The sequence below is a fragment of the Thermobia domestica genome, chromosome 8 (genome assembly GCF_964235325.1).
Source record: "Thermobia domestica chromosome 8, izTheDome1.hap1.1, whole genome shotgun sequence".
NCBI lineage: Eukaryota > Metazoa > Arthropoda > Insecta > Zygentoma > Lepismatidae > Thermobia > Thermobia domestica.
In genome coordinates, this window is record NC_137461.1 from 87,865,901 (window position 1) to 87,889,866 (window position 23,966).

Sequence of the window (23,966 nt, forward strand, 5' to 3'; positions counted from 1 at the left end):
TAGACTGCTCCGAGTTTCAAATCCGAGTCCACCACTTACCGCGCCGATGCGTTAACCAATATGCTTCCCAATCAACTTGAACACCTATAACAGAGGTTGTATATGGAAGTTCATGTAGCGGACTGAGTACTATTTTGGTTAACACCTTAGCACGGTAAGCCGTCCAGTCGTGGATTTGTTCAATCTTTGTATATAATTAAATTCCCACCTACAGAGAAATTAATGTAATATAAAATTGGTTATTTTCTTCCTAATTTATCAAATGTATGGGACAAAGTTGTCCGCTAAATAGATTTATTTTTTATAAACTTTTTTCTTTCTTGATTTCATAAATGCCAAGGATCTTTGAAGTATATGTCATTAAAATAGCCGTGCGACACTCAATGAATGAATATGGTTGAACGTTCCACTATAATATCGATCGTTCGTTTCTATGCGTGCATGAAATCTACAGTTGTTTAAGAAAACATTCATACCTGTTAATTCCAAAAGTACTGATTCTTGAATGAATTTCTTCAAGAGTGTGCACTTTTTTTTGATTAGTTGTATCTTGCAATTAAATAAGAAGTTATTAAAGCTGTTAGTTGACAAGTAAAAGGTAGTTAATGGGACCAGTGATGGTTTTAGAAGATATTTTTCAGAAGGCCGTAGAACAGACTGGTGGTAAAATTAATACTGGTAACCCAAATTGAGCACAATCGGAGAAATCCTCCGCATTTAACCCCCCCCCCCTTTCCCCCCAGCCATCCTGTGGAATCATTACTGAATAGGACACACTGGACAATTGAAGTCATCTTGAACGAAAAGTAGTTTATGATAGTACCAATAACGAAGCTAAATAAGCCAGAAAAGACTTAGGTACCCGCTTACTACATATGCTCCTAGACTTAATTTCAGAATAGCACAAGCAATATAGTTGTTCATTTCGGTATACAGTAAAATAGCTGCTGCCCTCATCCAAAAGAGTTCTTGTTCTAACAAGTTTAAGCTGGCTTCATCATTGGTACTTAACTGGTGAAATGTAAAAAGGTGTTAAGAAATAATCAACTACCAGCATAACTTAGAATAAGTATTTCTTTGAATATTTGTTTTGTAAAGAAATAAGTGGTGTACATTACATGATCTATAATTCAGAAAACATATTGAAAGTGTATATCATAAAATAAAGCATTTAAATATTTAAGTATGTACAGTGTTCATTTAGTAAATATTATTATTATTGTTATCTGAATATCCTACTTGTAAAACTGGTCTAATCTTGTTTCTGAATATAAATATATTGTATATTAAATACAATGCAGTCATTCTAATTTCGTATTTATACTCTGAACTTTAATTCATTTTCTGTATTGTATATATCGAGTCTTCAGAGCACAAATGTCATATGGCCAGTTTTCTAATTTTTTCAGGAGATTGTTTCGACGCGAAAAGTGTGTTCTAGCAACGCTGAGTTGGAGTTTTGCGACAACTGTTCACTGTGTATTTCCAAGGAGCTGTTTACAGTAGACATTTGATATTTGTGCACCTGACATAGAAGTATCAAACTATCAAAATAGCTGACCAAGTGAATATTGAGAAGAAAAAAAAAAGACATATGACATTTGTGCTCTCAAGACTCGATATGTATAGTTTTAGTTTCAAGTTTTATAATTCAGTAACGCCTTTTACAAAATGATTCAATATATTTATATCCAACTTATAATAAACTTAAACTGTTGCAATTGATGGAAATAATTAAAAATATATATTTAAATTGAATATTATGATATAAAACATATTTTGTATATTCATGCCTGTAATCAGTTTAGAAGGTAATACTGTACAGGTTCCTTAAGTGCGTAATTTTGCTTAAACGATGTAAATATACTTTGAAAAATTGTATTTTGAAAAGCTGATGACATTCTTTTCATAAAATCTGTCTACTCACAACGGTGCGTAGGACTGTCTAATATAGAAACTTGTAGTAAAGTTCTGTAAGAGTTGTTTTAGAACTGAAACTCAACTTATAATACTCGATCATCCAAATTCATTTCGAATAATCAGTATAATTCAAATAACCTTAAATCACTCCTCCAAGTAAAACTAAGAAGATCAGCACAAATAATGGACAAATATTTCGTTAAGAATTTCTTTATTCTGGACACGTAGTGCCCCGTTTCTCAAATAACATCTCATTATAATAAACCACCTAGGCACAACCAATTCTTTGGTCTTATTTAACCTTTCTTACTTACAACTTATAATAGCCACACATGCTTAACATCTACTTTGGAGTCTCAATTAAACTAATTAATTACAACTCATCGCAAGCCATACAGACTCTACTGAAATTTTCAGGTCACTTTTAAACCTCTTTATTACAACTTCATGTTTATCTATTTTATACCATCGTTATAAATCATCGTTATATATTTCATCGTTATTTATAAAAATAACTGACCATCAAGTTAGTGGTTGGACCACCTAAATCTCAGGTGACTATCTAGTATAAAATACTTCTAGCCTACATCAATAATGGCTATAATCTCGTTCTTCAATAGAAAGAAACAGAGTACTTGGAAAAGCATTGGCTTGTAAAAAAGGAAAATACAGTGTTGCTCCAAGAATCTGTGAAGCTAAAGAAAGATTTCATGATGTTCACGATAAGCTGGTAAGATTTGATGTTGTTGTTTTACTCTGTTACAGTTATTGTACTTTTTGAGTGGAAGGCCAATGCTGTTGGATACTCTTCTAAATAGTTAAAAGAATACACAGTATAAAATACCTTAGGTTCTTTTCTTCTTTTTAATATAATATAAGAGTATGAATTCTTATATAAAAGGAAAGTGTTCGCTATTGATTTTTTTCATCCAATCATATTAACGAATAGAAAGTAACGAAAGAAATGAGAAGAAAATATCGTAACAGTATGGACATTTGAATATGACAGCAGTATAAAAATAATGCAACATCTGGTTAAGAAATAATATCAGTTAATTATAAATGTAAAACGTAATGCATAATACTATATTTACAATTGACTTAGAATTATTTTCTTCAGTTCATAAGATAAAAGTTCGTAAGGGGTCACATTGTGTTTCCAGCACACTTATTACCTAAACTCCTTACATTGCATTTAACTTATTTTGGTGGTTTGAAGATAGTAATGAAATTACACAGTGACTAGAGTTCAACAAGACCATATTCCTACATTGATCTTGCGATGAAAATTTAAACATTCATCATTGGTTCTTTAGCCACGTTTCTTTAACTAAATCAGATCCCTTCTCTGCTATCATGAAAGCGGGTCCATTGGTATGTGCTGTTGGTATTACTGGAATAATAGAAGCATCTATAACCCGTAATCCTTTTATGCCGTGAACTCTTAAAGTTGGATCAACTACCGCAGTTGGATCAGTCGCTGGGCCCATCTTGCAAGTTCCTGATTGATGATATATAGTGGTTGTAATGTGTCTAGTTGCGCAACGCCAATAATCGTCAGAATTAAATTTAAATTGTTTACAGCCAGGAAGTGGAGTCGAAAGTAGTTGTGTGTTAAATTTTTGAAATGGTTTAGAACGGCTTAGTTTGATCATGATTTTAATGCCTTCTACGATAGTGTCTAAATCTCGCTTGTCTTCGAAGTAGTTGGGATAAAGCAGTGGTTTGTGTAAAGGATTGTTGCTTCGGAGTTTTATCCTTCCTCTACTTTTCGGTCTCATTAACATAGGAAGCACCATAAAGGCTTCAATATCTTTCATTGGTTCATATACAGCGCGTTGAACATCGTCGGCAACGTTAAAAGCATTTTTAACCAATGGCATTGAATTCAAGGATGCAGCTACAAAGAGCAGCTCCATATCTGGATAGTCAATAGAAGTGTTAGCGTATTTAGTATTTACAAAAGCAAGTGCTTCTACAGCACCAGGAATCGATAAAGGACCATTATGATGCATGAAATATTCCATATGAGTTGTAAGATTATATAATAAGTTTTCCTCGAGGAATCCACTTGAAGTGTTCACCAAAAACGTTAAACCACCTAGTGCAATGTGGTCCATAAGATTGTACCCTACTTTTAGGTTTTGAATTACTGGTATTCTTAAGGATTGTAAATGATTTTTAGGTCCAATGCCAGACAGCATAAGCAATTGTGGAGAATTAATGGCACCTGCAGACAAAATCACTTCTTTTCGAGCTTTAATTGTACTTTTTCTACCATTGCGAATAATTTCTACACCATATGCTCGTTTCGTTCTGGGGTTAATTAAAACCCTACTAACTAATGACTCCTTAATAACATGTAGATTTTTTCTGTCGCGAACTGGATTGAGAAATGCTCTAGAAGAGCTCCACCGAGTACCATCTTTGATTGTTGTTTGTATGTAACTAAAACCAGTTTGTCGTTCCCCGTTATAATCTGTGAGGTTGTATCCCATCTGAACCCCGGCTTCTAAAAAGGCTGTACTTAATGGCGTTCTGTAAGGAGGGTAAGATACAGTGAGATAGCCACCTTTTGAGTGGTATGGGGAATCTTGTAATTCTGGGATAGCAATATCTTCAGATTTCATAAAATACGGGAGAACATCGTCATATCCCCAACCTGTATTTCCCAAAGCTTCCCAATGATCGTAATCAATTTTGTTTCCCCTCGTGTAGATCATAAAATTAAGTACACTGCTACCACCAAGCACTTTTCCTCGGGGCCAGTGACATCGACGACCCCTCATTCCTAAGCAGGCAGTTGGTTGAGGCTCTGTCAAATATTTCCAGTTAGCGTCGGTGAACTGTAAAAGAGGGGCCATCAAAGGTATGTCCATAACGTAATTTTCGTTGCGGCCTGCCTCGATAAGTAGTATTTTCCATTCTTCTATTTCTGACAGTCGATTAGCAATGACACATCCTGCTGTTCCGGCTCCGACAATGATGAAATCGTATTCGTCTAATGTGTGAGATGCATCACGTGGAAGTCTGTCCCATGCTTCACCTGCTTCAGCAACGAAGCTGAAGAGAGCTTCTATGAATGTTCCAGCGGCGACGTTGTTTGTACCACAGTAGATCAGAAGAATGGTTAGAATGGGAAAAGTTTTAGCCCACATGCTCTTCTGTTTGGTGTAATTCTGGAAAATAGGGGGAAAATACAATATTAGTATAAACTCTTCGTAATACATCCACAATTTTAATACCTTATGTACTGATATATATTTTGTGTATTGCACGGTACGCGATGAAATATTTTCATTTAAATGAAAGATGATTCAATATTGCCGAAATCTTGTTTTGCACATTGACTATCAAAAGTACAATTTTGATCTTCTAAACGACCAGCTTACCTTGCATTCTTATCTCATCATTATGACATATATTGTTTTAAGGCTTTTCTCACCTCTTTCTTGGTGTGATTTATTCAGATACGCTGCCAAACTTATGACATTATTGAAAATCGCATAACTCTCATAAAATACCTTTCAAAATAAAGATTTATATCAATTCATTCCACGTTTTCAAATTATGATGGATCAAATAATAACAAACGTGGATCAAACTGCTAAAATGTTCTTGAAAAATTGTCACAAGGCAGGAAAGTGTTTGACAGATATTTGATGTACTGAAAGTATGCTCTGATAATTAAACTGGTAATTATAAAATGTCTCTAGTCTCACACAGAATAATACATGTTAACATTTTATTAGATTTTCAAGAGAACATGAGCTACCTTGTGTGAGACTTCCAAGTTACGAGGGAAAAAATTGCTAAAATTCAACACTTTACCAGGCTTTCAAGAGAAACATTGTAGCAATTTTGTGCATCATAACTTGGAAGTATGGAATGAACTGACATAAGTTTTAATTTTTAAAGGTTTCAATTTTATTATAGTTACCTACCAAATGTATGGAACATATTATAATACATCAAACCAATCACCTAGTAAGTTTTTCCTTGATAATCTTTGCTCCAGTATTCCGAATGAAATACTCGGATACTCATCTTCAGGGGCGCGCGCGCACGCACGCACACACACACACACACACACACACACACACACACACACGCACGCACGCACGCACACGCACACACACACACAATGACTTAATTGTTGTGAAAAAGGACTCAAGCCATTGTGTGGCCTGAGAATGAGTGTCTGAATGCCTACACGAAATATTGGAGGAAAGATTAACGAGAAACATTACTAGGTAAATCATTTGTGGTATTTTATTAGTTATGGATGGTATTTACATAGATTAAACAAATCCGATCACCATGCCATAAATTTAGTAGCGCAGCTGAAAGAGTTACACTAAGAAAGAGGCGAGAGGAGCTTTCAAACAGTATTTAAACATTAAATATGCAACTTACCTAGGTATAATGTCCATCAGCAAATATACAATTTAAATGATTATTGCTTTGATTGTTCAGTTTACTCTCAACAGATTTCATGCTTAGAAACTACTTATTTTGCTCTACTAATGAACCAGTTTCTTGTCACATTACCATAATGATCCGATACAATGTCAAGTTTTCAGTACATTCGTAGGAATCACTTGTTTTATATATGAAAGTTTATTTCTTTTTAGAATTCTTACAGTTTAGGTTCTTGTAGTTTGAATGCACTTAAATCTGAGTCACGTTTGTTACTCATCACGATAAGTTTTCTGATGTCAGTGGCGGATGGCAAGTCATTATCACCGCAATTTGAAAAGCTTCCATTTCAGAGTTCTGCAATCTTTATCAGTATTTAGCACATTGTGTAATTTAAAATTCGTATGACACACCTAAAAAAAATAAAAAATATAAAACTCGTAAAAATAGTTATTGTTAGTCGGTACATTACATTAATGTGCAAAATTTCGGATTTCGGAAAATTCCGGGGTTCGGAAAAATCCGGAATTTTTCCGATTTTACTTTCCGGAATCCGGAAAGTGAAAATTCCGGGATTGGCCATCTGTAGTACAAACTCTATTTTCCGTTTTTGTTTTCTTACCTACCATTCCAAATTCTCCCCCATGGGCTTTTCATTTCATTAACCTAATTTTCAACACTCTTTTGGATGCTTTGCTTTGTTACTACAATGTCCAAACTTTTGTTAGCGTACCTTGTTTATATTAAATAAAGTGAGAAAATATCTAGTTTTCGATTGCTTGATTAGGTTAAAGTTTAGCGTCTCTGTCAGCACTGAGGCTATATGAAACATGGACCTACAGTTGAAAGTGGAATCATAACATCAATAACGCGTCCAAATATGAAGGAGCTTTTACCGTCAGTCGAACCCGGGATCTCGCGCGCGCTCCACTAGACATACATTTTTCCCTAATGTTTTAAGGTGAAGAAATAAACTCAATTGAAATGGGATGACCAGTTATCATTTTGTACTATTTGTGGGACAGATTAATTTTGTACTGCGTCACTAGGTAAGGCAAGCCTAGCCCACTTCTGAATTAATGAAATCGTATTTTGTAATCGGAGTTTCCATGGCTTTGCCTGCGGTTCCATCTGTCTACCGTTCCTTGCGCAATGTATTTTAAAAATAGCATTATACGTCTCCAGCTGTGCTTACGTCAGCATCCCCGAATTTTTATGTTGTCTTTTGTTTACCGTTACTCTGAAATTCACAGTGACCTGCTCGTAAGCTTAGGTTCACAACTGGATCTCACGTTGCTTCGGGTAGGCTTGAAGGAAGGGTGACAATGTTTGTGTGAGTTTTCTTGACGCAGTTTTATTTTGTTTCTTTCTTTCGTTCTCTCTTTCTTCAGTTTCGTAATATTTTAGTGAATGGATTAAGCATGGCATACTTCCAGCATTATTTGTTTCCGGCGGGTTCCAAAGCACTGTGGTACATGGTTGTGTTTTACGTAGACCTATAAACAGGGGCGGCCGTAGGATCTTGTTCAGGGAAGAAGACTAATGACCGACACACAAGCGCAGTCGCAAATACACATATGCGCATTATTATACATACACAGACACACATACCGGTATATATATATATATATATATATATATATATATATATATATATATATATATATATATAAAATATACGCCAACATTGATGCATGCATGCCTGGACATAATATCAGTGGCGGATCTAGCCCGGGGCCGGGGAGCCTAGGCGGTCCAGTGTTTTGAGTGACAAAAATAAGTGAAGCTATTATTTATATATTTTTGAAAGTTTATAGTAAACTCATGATATACCTATCATAGTCTAGATTCTGGTTGCCCCACCACCACCAGTTTTTATGTTCTAGATCCGCCTCTGATAGTAATATAAAATAACAATTATTAGCACACATTGCATAACTTAAATATAGGAGTATTTAATATGAATATCCGGTATTAAGCCTTCCCCGCTGATGTAGTGACGTTATTACAAGTTATTAATCTGGCGTATTTTTACCTGACTAATTAAATATAAACACATTTCTGCTCTTGCGAATACGAAAAGACGGTTTTTATTGTTAATATAAATTCATATTTAAACCTATTTTAATTTTGAGTCAAATTTGGGCCCGAAGCGATATAAAACTATATTCTGAGTCATATATTATGAGAATTTCACATATTACTCAGAAATATGTTAGAGTATAAATATATTTAAGTTTCTTGCATGCACATGTTCAAAGTCTTTAGTTCATAGAAACCCGAGCCCTAGTTATAACGCACCTTAATCTAGCTTTTAACGTATGCATTGTCCATCATATTTTCGGACTTCCTGGATGGAAGGCTGACTCATTTACAAACTTTTATCTCATAATTTTCTTTAAATTTTGCTACGATACATGTTTTCATGGCAATACAGTAGTTCGCCTGTTCCGATCTACGTTCTATGATATAGGTAGGTTAAAATTAAAATTTTGAAAACTGAATACAATTACAAGCTCTGAATGTGTTCACATATGGTTATTTCGCAGACAGTCCTTATGCCTACCAAAAGGTGTCACCACTAATTAGTTTATGCGACGGGCGAACCAACGTGGATCCTTCGCTCATAATTATTTTCTTCATTAGCCTACAGAAGTTCGGGCACTAATAAAGTTCTACTGTATTATTAGCATATAACTGAAAACATTGTGTCCTGATATGAAACATATACAAAATGACACGTTTCGAGGTAAATTCTCATGCGTAATTTTCGAAAAATTGAAGGAAAAGCTAATTTTGTGGTGCTAGAAATTGTGTCGTTCGTTATTAATAACAATCGATAAATTTTATTATGATGGGATAAATTCTTTATTTTGTATATCTAAAATGATACACTGTTAACTAGCAGATTGTATCTCTTGTTTATCTTTTCCTAATGGTCATTTACATAACATAGTGACGTACATACTTATTACAGTGACGCATATACTAAGTGCAAATTAATGAAGAGATTATTTCTTAAAATTGAATCCTCTTTGTAAATTATCTATTACATGGGTTTTAACGTAAAAGAAGAAAAAAGTAGATATTAAAGATTTGGTATCCCGTATGTCGTTCACCTCCTGCAGTTCACCTTGCCTCCTAACAATTATGTTGTCCTTCGTTGTCGTGTTCTCTTAAGTTAAGCATGAGTTTGCTTTCTGTGGCGACTATACTCCTAATTTATACCTAGGTATATTACATAAATATGTTTTCGTGCTCCCTTTATCTAACAAGTTAGAACACACACGTCATTCTTAGAATTGTGATTGCTTAAGGTCACTGTATAACTTTAAATGTGAATTAATTAACGTTAAATAAGACAAAATAGAATACAAAGAAACAAAGAAATGTTTCAAATTTTGTAGTTACTGAGAGTTGCAATGGATGTGTTGTTTGATTTTAAGGTACTTATCATTCCTTTCGAACACATGAACGTATACCTTAATGTTGGATCAGTACCGTATGAGGGGTTTCTCTTGAAAATGAACAAATATCTGTTCGAATTTCACCGAAGACAGTACAAATTGATCCGTCTGAAGCAAGAAGCACATAGACAGTTGAAATTTTGTTACTATGTATTCCATACCCTAAGACAACTTCATTGCTTCTGAAGCGTGTTATCTGTTCTAGAAGGCCACATTTTTCACGTATTCCGGAGAGATTGTAGAATAATGTTCATTTTTGTAAATAAGGTAATTGATATTTGTTTTAGGAGGGTAGTAAGTTGTATTCAATAGTTCCTTAGTATGGACATGCTCTTCCGAATCTTTCGTTCATCAGATCTGAATCAAATACAGATGTTTCGCACAAAATAGAGTAGTGCTAGGGAAACTAAGTTAAATCTGTAGTCTTACATACCATGATTATGCCCTGTAGGCTAAAGGAGAGGATGATTAATGAGAGGAAATAATTACGAAAGAATTGGTGAAATAAATTTGTGGAAGAAAACGGGATACCTCCGAAAATATCTATGGATATGGTCAAGTTTACTCTGTAGAGTAGTCTTGGGTCACGATTATTGTCCACCACAAACTCATATGGCTTGGGATCAAACCAGGGATCCCTCCCGCCAGAAGTGAGTACTCTATCACTGAGCCACTATGGCCGCAAGTAGTGCTAGAGATTATTATTTTACAAGTGTAGGTTATAGGCTCTAAATTAAGGATACGTGTTATTCGTCAGTTCAAATCGCGCGTAGGGAATGCATTTTTGTCATATCACTTCATTATATTTTGTTTCTTTAACTTTCTTTAGCATATAAGCCTAGACTCATAGCACATAGACCGATAATACTGAGAAATAAATAATAAAAGAGTTTTCTTATTAATAACACTTTAAATAATAATAGAACTTTAATAAATACTAATGAACTCTAATAAAATTTAAAAAAAAGAATAATTAGAAACTGATTTCGATCTTATATACATATGAGAGTATAGAGCAGGGTACCAAGATCTTGCAGTTCAATCAAAATCTATGTGGAAGATAATAAACCTATTGTATCTGTGTCACTAGTAATTTAATTATACAGAAAATATACCGAAAATCTGAAGTATCAACTGCAGAGAACGTGCCAAGCTTACTACATAGGTTAGTCTTTTACTAACCTATGCATAGGGTTTTATACAAGTTGGGCTATTGATATCTAAACTGAACTGATTTTTTCAAGAACCATAATTTATGACCAGTTCAACCCACTGGGCGATGCAGCGGAAGCGAAATTAAGAAAATAACAAATTTAATGTATTGATTTGTGTTTTGTATTTAAAAGGTTAAACTATCTTACAAAGCTGAAGTGATATTAATTACATAATCAATATCAAAGGATGAAAGAAACTCGGAGAATGCCTTACTTTTTACTGTTGGTTACATATCTCCATCTTATACGTAAAACTTCAAGCTCTCTCTCGTATGTTAGCTCATAAATTCAGAATTTCTTTGTGATTGAATAATTAATAAATAGGATTACGTAAATTACTATTTATATACCAGTATGTTATTTTAATTTAATCAATGTCATACTACTGTTGTTATATAGTTCTTTTGCTGCAAAGACTCTTATAAAACCGACACAATGCAACGTGAGATAACAAAACTTTGTGACCTTCGTTTGAAGGTAACTTCCTTTATGGAAGTTTTGAGACAAAGGAAATATTTTGTCATAATGTGTGGGAAGAAAAGAAATGTGGGAAAATATAAGTATACACGAGTTCTTTTATATGAAGATATCTTTATGCATATTAAAAATGTTGCTTACAGAAGAATTAAATTTACTGTAGACAGAATCAGTGAATATTTCAGATTTTCCGCGGGAAATTTGGACAAACTGGAGGTGGGTGGGGTGGAAGTAGTAATGCGAAAAGACTGGTAACCCAGGTTGAGGAGGATTGGGGAAATGCCCTTTTGGTATTCTCCTCGGTTCATCCTCGAAATCGTCACTGGACAAACAGTAAAGCGCAATATCAGTTATGATGTCAGCGGGTGACCGGAGAATTGTCCCCCAGACTTATTATATCCCCGGGTTCGTATTTCCGATCGTGCTTAATGTGGATTACCAGTACTTTAGCAGACTTTCCACTTCCCGTGTATTGAAATTCCCCCAGGGAAAGTGAAATCATCACGAGTCAAGTAAAAATGTGGACTTCCTAGAGATCTGGTACTTAACATTGTTACAGTAAAAGAGTGTGCATACATTTTTATATCCTTGTTCGTACTTCTCAAACTGTTCGATATACAGTGAAAGAACAAAATAACTATCGGAGCCATTTCTTGGGATTTATTATAATTGCAATTGCGTTGCGCCAGACACGGATGGCAATGATGGTGCTACAGATAAAAGTAAGATTCGTCGAGAAAGATGGAATGATATTCTGCTTACTGTATGCGAAGTTCTGAGCGTAGTTCATCAGCAGACACCTATTCAATGGAAATTGCAGTAGTAGGCGCCGTAGAAAAGATGTCTCGATACTCCAGATGACATCGAATCTTACATGCGGACATTTGTTACTATGCAACAATCTCAACTTCTTGCGCGAGTATTCGTAATGTGGTTGTACAATTTATAGTTCTCATGTGTAGCAGTTGTAGTTGTCTTGTTGCTCGGTCGTGTAACGGGGCAGGCCCATAGCCAGCCCAAAAATGTAGGGGGGGGGGGTAAAATTTAGAGGGCCGATCCAACAATAATGTAGTTCATTACCATATTATATTTCATTTGCAAGCCTATCGTGAAAATTTTAGGGGCGCCAGTAAAAATTTAGGGGCCCGGACCCCTAGTCCCCCGTGGTAAGGGCCTGTAACGGGGCCGTTGAGAACCTTGGCATCGGATTATTTCTTCTTCTTAGAGCGATGAATTCCATATTAAGGCTGCATTCTGTCCAACAAACGTACTAGTTTTGCTGAAGGCTAATCCACAATCTCAGTAATAATTCGATAGATGGGAACCTTCTCTTAGTATTGCGGTATTTTCCAGCACGGTATACTTTAACCGTCGACACAGACTAACATTAACGAAACGCAATTCTGTCGCGAATTACAGTTGTGCAGTTTTCGTTTGGTTGCAGAGGGAATGGTCGTCGAATGTGATATGGAGTGGAACTGCATCGCTAATCATATTATAGTCTTCCCATGCATACGTATACAAATGTCGGGTAGATTGAATGTGTCCTTTCTGGTGTTTCAGTTTTAATGGCCAGGAGTGTAGAAGGCATGATGTTGAAAATAACAACATAAGAGTTTTCTTATTTTTTTTAGAGAAAGATGTGTAGGAATATTCAACTTCAAGGACTTCTGGATTTCTGTTACATTATCCTGATTCATTTTCTAAGTTAATTCATTGTTGTAAATTCTTTTTCTTATAATTTTGTAATATTACAATACCTGAAATATCACAACAAAATAATGTTCTTTGCAAACAAGGTTACATCTAAGAACGTTGGTGTAATTGTTTTGACTTAACAGTATAAATACGTGTTATGTTAATATAGGTTTATTTTTCAATTCCATTAATTTTTTTTGTATTTTTTTTTTTCTAACTGAAATTGGCATTTCTCTGTATTACGGTCAAGCTCGGTAGATGTTCTGGAAACCATAATTTTTCATTCAGAGGTCATTATTCAGCGTTGGAGTAACTTTCCAAGCCAAGTACATCTTTTGACTTCTGCGGATTGTGAGTAAAGTAGCTTTTGTTCATATCGTGTTCTATAGTTCTTTTTTGTGTTTTTGACTATCAAAACCAACACTTATGATCACTAAGATGTTGTAATTTTGGCAATATATTGTTGCCTTAGTGGGCACAGTGGCTCAGTGGTAGAGCGCTTATCTCTGTTGCGCATGGGGTCCCTGGTTCGATCCCCGGCCAAGTTAGTTTGTGGTGGACAGCATCGTGTCCGTGGGTTTTCTCGGAATACTTCTGTTTCCTTTCACTTTCTCATTCCACCAATTCTTCCATCATCATTCACTTGCCTTAATCATTGTCTCTCTTAGCCTAAAGGGCATAATCGTAGGACGTTAAACTGAAAGAAAAAATAATATATCATTGCCTTCAAGAGAGACATTATAAAAGTGCAGTTTAAGACTACAGCGTATATATTAGAAGTGTATCTTCTCACTTTCTGAAATACGTAAGCTATAGCCTTAGATCTTACTTTCGCAATATGTCTGATTAATGAAGGCAGTATACTCGGATATCTGGCAAAAAATGCCTTTTTTAACATTTTCCATGTGATTCATTTGTTCTTTGTGATTCATAAGGATTTTCAAGCATTTTATTTCTCTAATCTTTCAAATAGGATACATAAAAGGAAATGCTTTAAGTAGTTTATTTTCGTTAACCTAGAATTACGAGAATGTGCAGTATTCATTGACCTTTTCAGTTGCATGTTTCGTGTAATTAATTCAAACTTAAAGATGTAATTTTCTTTGCAACAACTGTCAGTGCCCATTAACATAATTTTTTTGGAGTTCAAAAAGTACTTTTCTCTTAAGTGAGTCATTTTGTTTAGTGAGAAGCTAAGAAGGTCACAAGAACTCCCTTCAGTACTGTTGTGTTATATACCTAGGTACTTATTGTGCGTGATATACTTAGGTTTCTTTTTTTGTGTTACGGAATAATTTTCCTAATCGTGGAAAAATGTGCATAAGTGAGGAAATCCCTTTATCTTCGTCAGAAAGTAGAATTTTCCAAGTTGCTATACCAAAAATAAATAAACATATTTTATCAGTTTCTCGACAAATATTCGTGTGATATTTCAGTTAATTCACTGAAATTAACTCAATACTAATAGTAATAAAACGTATATGTTTTGACTAACTGAATTCTATACAAATGCATGTCCGAAATGACTGAAACAACATAAACAATCTGTAATAGAAACAAATATCCTTCAATGTAAATAGCTGTTAAATTTATAATTATATTGAAGCGCTAACGTTAAAAATTAATGAAAATCTGGAAGGGTAAGTATCAAATTTAAGGATGGAGTAACTATAAATAGCAAATTATGTTTAATAAAACTATTGTTTTAGCCGTATTTGTTATGAAACTTGAGGCTTGTGAAAGACAGTATCCACTTATATAATTTAGTTTCCGAGTTTCAGACATGAAGTTCACTTTTCATACTATACCGCTTGTGAGAACTAAAACTATAGATACCTATGACCCCGAACCAAATTGAAGGGTCGTGGTTATTCAGTAGGAGAGTAATCACGAGATGTGCGAGGGGTTCCTAGTCAGTACCAGAACATGTAAGTTTGTGGACAACGTTTAGGGCTGTTACATTTCCCGGAATTTCCAGGATCGTACCGGAATTGGCATTGCGTACGAAATTTCGGGATGTATAAATGTTCCGGTTATCAACGTGCAGGAGAAAAATAGTTTCTTTCCTCAGCTTTTTCTAGAATTCTCTTCAGTTTATGGATAGTTTAACCCCAAGCACAGAGGGGTTAAACAAAAACTGATAAAGCTATAACAACATTTGTCGTAATATTGTCAGCATTTCTCTTTGCATCCGTCTAGAGATTAGAAATATTTAAAGCTTGTTTTATACTACAATATTGCCTTCCATTAATTAACTTTGTTTTTCTGAAGCCGCTGTGCCCGACAATGCAAAGAAGTCATTATTTACTTTTATGCAAATAGACTCAAACACTAATCCTTGATTAGGTTTCCAATAATATCGGAAACGCAAAAAATTGGAAAATATATTTGAGTTGATTTTGAGTTTAACGTCCCTTTCAACAGCGAGGCTATATGAGACGGGACCTACTGATTAACGTGGAATCCGAACCACATGAGCTCCCTCTGGGAATCGAACCCGGACCTCCCACACCAAAGGCGCGTACGCTAACTGTTTAGCCACGAAGGAGCTCTGGAAAATATTTGAAACTTTCGATAGATAGATAGAATTTTCGGCTGTGATAGAATTCGCCCTAGCTCTTCCCGGGACCAACACATTCTTGGAGCGTGTGTTCAATTATAAATTCAATCATGGACAGACGAAAAGAATAAACTAGACATTGACACCATTGAAGCATGTGTGACAGTGGAGACCCACTTTATCGATTAGTCATGTGACCAGATTCACCACGGAATACTTAAATACATGAAAGTACTTCAACAACTGCATTACTCAACTGTGTTGGGAAACAGATTTTTTTTAAATAAATAACAAAAGTTGGGAAACAGATTTTTTAAAAATCTGTTTCCCAACACACAACTAAGTACTCATACACACGTACCCACAGCGATGAAAATGGAACATTTATTTATTTATATCAATATATCATGTTTTTAATTTTTTATGTGTTTATTTTTATTTGTTTCCTTATATTTGTTAAATGCTTTATTTTAGGATTTTATATTTACTGCACCAGTGCAACGATGTAAATGCAATTTTGCTCCTTTTATTTTGCACATTTTAAAGATGAAAACATATGAGATATTCCTAATGTAATTAATGAGATATTCTTAATATAATTAAAGAGATATTCCTAATGTAATTAATAAGATATTCCTAATGTAATTAATAAGATATTCCTAATATAATTAATGTGATTTTGCAAAATTATGATTAACCCTTAAACTCTAATTTTCGTTTAACTATAATACTGTTCAGAGGTGACTCATGTAATAATCTATAGATCACATCGAGCTAAACAAAATTAGATACTTGAGGGTTAATTCTCATGCGTAGTTTTAGCGAAAATCCAGAAAACTAATATTTATAGCATTAGACTCTATGTCGTGCATTGCCAGATTGCCAATCTGATGCAGTTGATAATTTTATTCTACTAGAATAGACTATTTAAGTAGGAGATTGTATCTATTGGAGTTTGATTACTGCTAAGAGTAACACACATATATTCCTAACAGTGACACACACACTGTGTAGTTTCATCTCAATATGTGGCGTGGTTCGTATAGCATCATTTTTTTAGGTTTATATAAAAAAGGCGCGTTTTCCTCGAAAACTACGCATAATAATTTATCCTCACCCATATTATTTTCTTCAGCTCGATGAGATCTATTATTGGTAAATACCTAATCTTTTTTTTGCTAAACACTAACAATATTATAGAAATTGTTATCGTCTATCAGACATGTTAAATATATATTTATTGTAATTTTTATACAAATATCCTTTATGTTAAAAATTAACTGTTTTCTGCTGCAATTCTTTCCAGAGTATGATTGGCTTACATGCTAAAGAGTGGAACTGCATATAAGCCATAAGAGCATTTTCCTGTCAGAACGTCACTGAAAATGTTTAAAAGTGATAATCAATCCTGCTTTAGTTGAACTTTCTTTTTACCTTCTTCTGCGCTTTTTGTTTCGTTAATACTATTATTATTTTCTTACAAACCCTATCTATACAATTTCCACTACTCTATAATATTTTAGTGTTTATATTAGAATCATGTTTGCAAAACAAAATGAAATCTTTCAGTTTAACGTCTCACCATTATGCACTTTGGGCTAAAGGAGACAATGATGAAAGCAAATGAATGATAATGTAATAATTGGTGGAATGAGAATGTGGGAGGTAACACCACGAGAAAACTCACGGACACGATGTTTCCACCACAAACTTACTTGGGCTGGGATCAAACCAGGGACCCTACGTATCACAGATAAGCGCTCTACTACTGAGCCACCCTGCAACCCTTCATTAGAATCATATTTTGTAAATGCAGTTTTGTTTACTTATCTGTTTAATGTATATCATAATTTATACACTATCTGCTTTTACATTATTTTGTCAGCAGCGCGGCTACATAATACGAGATCTAAAGCTTAAAGTGACACATGAACCGTTGTTATACGATGCTTTCCTACCGAGAATCGAACCCAGGACCTTGGCGTCAAAGGTACTCGAGTTAGCCACTTAGAATACCGAGGACTGCTGGTGTGTTTTAATTTCTATAATAATAATAATAATAATAATAATAATAATAATAATAATAATAATAATAATAATAATAATAATAATAATAAGGAGAAGAAGAAGAAGAAGAAGAAGTAATAAATTATTAATAAAATAATAGAATCATTTACTATGTACTTAACACAATTACTCGAATATCAATGTTGTTGCTTGTTGAAATGTAACGTCTCTTTCTAGCACCAAGACTATATGAGACGTGGACCTACAGTTTTAACTAGAATCCGAACCTTCGTAATGCGTTCAAATTATCAATGCGTTTCCACTGGGAATCGAACTGGTGCACAAAGGCCAGCCACTAGACTAGCTAGAAGGCCAGTTTAAAATATCATGAATTAGAGGCAGATCTGTTTAAAACAGAGAAAGATATAGTTTCATGGAATCCCATTAAATTGGTCTCTGTAACTATATATTGGTTTACAAATCTAAATACGGAAGGAGATTTGAATGATTGCATCAATACGCAACCTACTCGTTATTTTTTTTTTAAAAGGGAATTTATGTTTAGTAAGTGAAGTAGTCTACTTAGCAACCACTCAAATGTTACACAAGATAAATACATTTATTTATTATGTAGTGGACAAATGTGTTTATTATCGGCATGAATACCAACATCTCGGATGGACCGCTTTGCGTCGTCCCTAAAGTAGTAAACAAACGATTTTATTGGAGAATAGAGATGTCTCCAGCTAAACAAGCAGTATGTTCTAATAAACCAGCCCCATTTAATTAGGATAAAGATGTATCCAGCTAAACTAATAATAACAACATTTGTAGGTGTAATAAGAGCATTTTAAATTATAACTAAACACAGAGAGAAATACGAGGGAAATATTTGAAGATAAGTTGTTCAATAGAAGGAACAGGTTATCTGAGTGGATTGGATTTTTAGCGTCTTTTCAGGACCGAGGGAGTGAGATAACTACCGTAATGCGTTCAAATTTCAAGCTTACCCATCAGGAATCGAGTCCGGGACCTTGAGTACCAAAGGCACATATGATAGCCACTAGACCAGCGAGGAGGGCTAAAAAAACATTTGAGTGTTTCAATATAAACTATAAATAGTGATTGAACTTATTGGGAGAAAGAATTTAATATTTTCCATGTCAACGGTAACTTAATAATTTAACATAGTGCATGTGATCCGGAGTTCGCTACTGTATAATTTCGGATTTTTTTTTTTTTAATTAATGTAAATTTACTGAGCACTCGTTATGTTTAAAATTTTACTAAAGTCACATTTTCGACTTCAGTAAGAATAATTTACACACTGAAGACGTTTTATTCATTACAATACATTATTATATCCGTAACAATTGGAAGGTATCAAAATGTGCGTAAAAGTTTATCAACATTAAGTTTAGGTATTCGTTTGCGCAGTAACTGTATTTATTTGATTTGATTGTATGCATATATAAACGTCGTATTTCATGTATCCACTATTTTTTAGTTTATCCAGGACAATAGTGTTGCTGGATTCTAGAATCAAAAGATTGTTTCACAAGGATATCAGTTGACCTATATTATAGGTACATACATCTTCGTTTATATGCTTCATGTTTTGTGTTGAGGAAGCACATTTTAGACCAAAATCAAAATAGTGTAATTGGCCTATAATGAATTACTTTCGCTATGTCAATTGTCAGATAAATTCCTGTAAATTCTCATTTCCGTTGTAGTAAAATTCTGATTTGAATTGAAGTACGTAATAATAATAATAATAATAATAATAATAATAATAATAATAATAATAATAAACCTACATAAACGAGCTTCGGCTCATTAAATATGGCTGTATTCGCGTTTTCGTTTTTTTTCTTTTGATTCGACGTTCGATTCCGGAGTACCAAAAGACGTGCTTAAGGGTACACGTTGCGCCGATGCGATTTTTTGGGAGGGCCACAATTTTTTTAATTACTATTGTAAAACGTATAATCGAACTTCAATTATACCGTAATGATACTTTTAAGAACGACAAATCAGAGTAATTGAATTAAATTTAGTCTACGTAGCAGATTATCTTGGTTTAGTCACAACCAACTCAGGTTCCCTTTCTACCATTTTGGCGGGGGTGGGTGGTAGTGGTAAGTTCGAGGTGATTGCGTCCAAGCACTGGGAGAGGATGGGCACCGCAACTTCGATTCCAATATCACGTTTTCGTCAATGAACTATTTCTGATTATACTACAGGGCCGGCTATTACACAATTGCAGCTTTATTGCGTGAAAATATTGACAGCAATTAGTTGCTAGAAGATCTAATTATTGTTTCACCAGATCATATTACGAATCACTTTCATGTTCAGCATCTCCCTTCCCATTTTAGAGTAATTTCAGGTAATCTGATTCTAAGGAAACTAACCCTGAGGATTTTTAGGCAATATTATGAGCGTGTGTTATTGCATGTTCGCACTCATTGAAAAAAAGAAAAGAAAAGAAAGAAAAGAAAAGTTACATGCTGACATAAAACTGTTTTAAGTAATATGAACTACAGCTGACTTCTTACCTGTTTTGTGTTATAATAAAATCATTCGATTTTATTTCTTCCTTGTAACAAGATTTCTTCCTCGTAACAAGAATTGTGTCACTTTTGTGCCGATACACTGTCCAACTGTGCCCGTCTTCAAAGGATACACAATTTAAAACTTCTTAAATTATTTGAAAGTCTTAATTGTGTGTGATTAAAAACAGAAAAAAAAAATCCTTTTAACTCAACGCACTGTGAATGATAGGAAACTTGAGCTAAAAATAAATCTCTAATTGGTGTTGTGTGTTTCTTATATCTCACCGTCCGGCCACTGCTTCAGGCCGAACGCAACTCCGCAATGAGATAACTGGATTCTGCAAGGTTTCCAGCTTCACCATTTATACCCGTCTCAGCGACGATGTGTTGACCTTGACTTTACAGTGTGTGTGCCAATGATCACATAGGATGATGAGCGTTCTCCAGTTTTGCACTCCTATTTCCTTCTGTTATGTTTACTGGAACAATTAATGAGGTGAAGGAAAAGTACACAAAAGGTGACAATTTGCATCGCTAGAAGGGAAGTCCGGAAACCAGAAACATTTGTGTAATTGGGAACACAAATTTGAAACTGAAGATATTTGCTTGTTATTACCGCCATTACTTCTAACACTTATAATCACTAACACTACTATTACCACTAACGAAACGTATGCTGTACCGAACTAAATGAATGTAGGGGAACACGGTGGCTCAAATGCTCATTTCTGCTGCGAGGGGCTCCTGGTTCGATCCCCGACCATGTGAATTTGTCACAGACAACATTTTGTCTGTGAATTTTCTAGGGTATTTCCGTTTCCTCCCACATTACCATTCTACCAATTATCTCATAATTATTCACTTTCACTAATCATCCATCTCCTTTAGCATGCACGACATTATCGTGGAATATAAAATTATAAATTTCATTTCATTTAAATGAAAACAGTTTAAGACATCTGTCTTATTACTAAACAGTTTACGAACTCCTTGCTGCCATAAGGAAAGTTCTACTTTCCAGAACCGTTTAGTCGGAATCTTGACAGATTATTTTCAAATTCAGCTAAACACAACTTTCGCTACCACAAGTTCTGTTGACATCCTGTTTCTGTCATCTGATCATAAATCTTTTTCATTAAACTAAACACTCGTCCGAAATGTGCATTATGACTGAGCTGGTGTAGCACTGCATTGTTCTGAATGTGTTTGGTTCAATTACTTTCTCGAAAAACGCACTTCATAATTTACAGGCACAACATTGAAAAGAATTTCAACCTATCATTTCATTTCATTAAATAAGTAATCCTTGTAGATAACTACTAGGCGATGGTAATAGGTAACTTAATATTTAAGCCTGTAGAATGTCTGAAAACCGGCATTCTACAATCTATTGGTGAGAGGATAGAAAGAAATCGAATTATTAGCTCAAAAAGTTTTCGTGTAAAACTATATTTATTTCTGTTTATACTTATTATTTAAATTTAAATTTATTGATCATTCTGTAGACTATATTACATGTACATTTACAAAATGATATAGAACTTCAGTACTTAAAATACGTACAATGCTTAGAACAAATACAATGCTCTTGTTTTTAACAACTTTCGAAAATATATACTGACACTGGTAATTCTACAATATGTGTATGTACTTACCATCTGATATATACAATATGGATTTAATTATTTATCGAAGTTGCACAATGAGCTGCTTGAAGATTCATCTACTGTATAAAATGTGTTAATTAATAGCAGCTTGCTCACTGAGTTGACGAAGAAACTCTTTTTATGAGTATTTTTTATATACCTAGGTAGCTTATTATACAGTTTAACACCCATATAGATATGTGATTTTCCATATGCAGATGCTCTATGATACACAGTAGATGAGTTATATGTTGTACACGTAAGATAGTTGTATCGTCATCTCTTTTAATATTATCCAAATGATTCCAACTAATTTTGAAAAGTTTAAATATGTACAACGAAGGAACTGTCACCTATTTAATGATTCAAATAGTTACTTACAGCTGGTGCGTTTCGGTGATTTTGTAATGATTCTTGTGACACATTTTTTGTTGTTTGAACATATTCTGAAGTTATGGCAAATATCCCAAGAAGGCAATTCAATATTTAATTGACAATAGAATATGACATAAGTGTTGTTGCCATGAAAATTAATCACCTAGATACATACCTGATACTTTTATGGTATTGGTAAATGTACATACTTCATGATTCATCGATATCGGCGGTAATTGGTGTGATGTTTTGTGCGATAAGTGGTAGTAGACACATTTTGTTTTATCTGCATTTAGTTTTAATTTGCTTGCAGAAAACCAGTGCATAAGCTGGGATATAAGATTAACGGATTTTTTGCAAACTATCTCTGTCTTTTTCAGTTACAATTACTGTTGTACCATCAGCAGAAAGGAGTATATTACCCTTTTTCATATTTAAGATTAAATCATTAAGATACAAAAGAAAGAGTATAGGCCCTAGAACTGACCCTTATGGAACACTATATCATATTGCTTTAATTGTATCGGGGGCCGCGGTGACTCAGTGATAGATTGTTCACCTCTGGTGATTGGGGTCCCGGGTTCGATCCCAGCCCCCGCCAAGTGAACTTTGTGGTGGACAAACACCGTGTGCGTGGGTTTTCTCGGGGTTCTCCCTTTCCTCCCACTTCCTTCATTCCACCATTTCATTCATTACTCATCATCACCGTCTCCTTTAGCCTAACCGGCATAACCATGGGACGTAAAACTCAAAGATTTCATTTCATTTTGCTTTAATTGTACATCATATTGGATTAAATATAATCTTTGAAAACATCTGCGTTTATAGCATTTAAGCTAAACGAAACTGTCAGAAATACAATTTAGCATTGATGAAATAATTGAATGTAGTACCATATGGTGAGACCTGGACAATGATGGTGCCAAGCTGCTAGAGAATGGCTAATAGGTTTTACTTTAAAATTTAGGGAGCTGACAAATATTAAGACAAATAATATTAATAATATAAAAAATTGTCTTACTATTCTTGCTTAATAGCACGCGGTTTGACACTTAGATTAACAAAAACTACTGTATTTACATAGTTTTTTATGTTTATTTAAAAAAAATAATCCAGGGGAGCGGCAAACTAAAAGATGGACGTGAATATTAGGTAGAAAGTTTATCTTACCAAGGTGATCATAAGCAGGATATTAAATTTCGTTTATAAAAAATCGGAGATTTTGGGGATCAAGAATATTTTTATTGAGATTCATTCAAATCGAACAGTGTCTCTAAATATTTATTCTAAGATCTTGAAAATGTCTTGACTGTGTCTGTAACAATGAGTGAAAAGTTTTATTTTTGCATTAGTTAGTCATTGTATCCAAAAAGCACGTAACTGTTAATGAATAAAGATAAACCCCAGTTTCACAATTTGTGCATTATCGGTACCCTAATGACGTGCCACAATCTGAAAATAATTTCAGAGGGTTCAACCTACCCAAGCCATCCTGGATATGTGTTCATTCTGCGATCCTACTCTCAAATGTGAGTACTCTACCACTTAGCCATCGTATTAGTTTCATTTTAATTATACTTATGAAATACAGTCTTGGAAAGTAACGTAACGCAAGAAACGCGTTA

General features: G+C 34.3%; 1 pseudogene across 1 annotated transcript; it reads right to left on the bottom strand.

Moving 5' to 3' along the window:
• Nucleotides 1–741: 741 nt before the first annotated feature.
• Nucleotides 742–20,636, bottom strand: LOC145693036 (glucose dehydrogenase [FAD, quinone] pseudogene; annotated as a pseudogene). The gene is made up of 2 exons (XR_014132691.1): nucleotides 20,324–20,636; nucleotides 742–5,099 (listed from the first exon to the last, which is right to left on the bottom strand). The product of XR_014132691.1 is annotated as a glucose dehydrogenase [FAD, quinone] pseudogene (transcript).
• Between the last annotated feature and the right edge of the window lie 3,330 nt (nucleotides 20,637–23,966).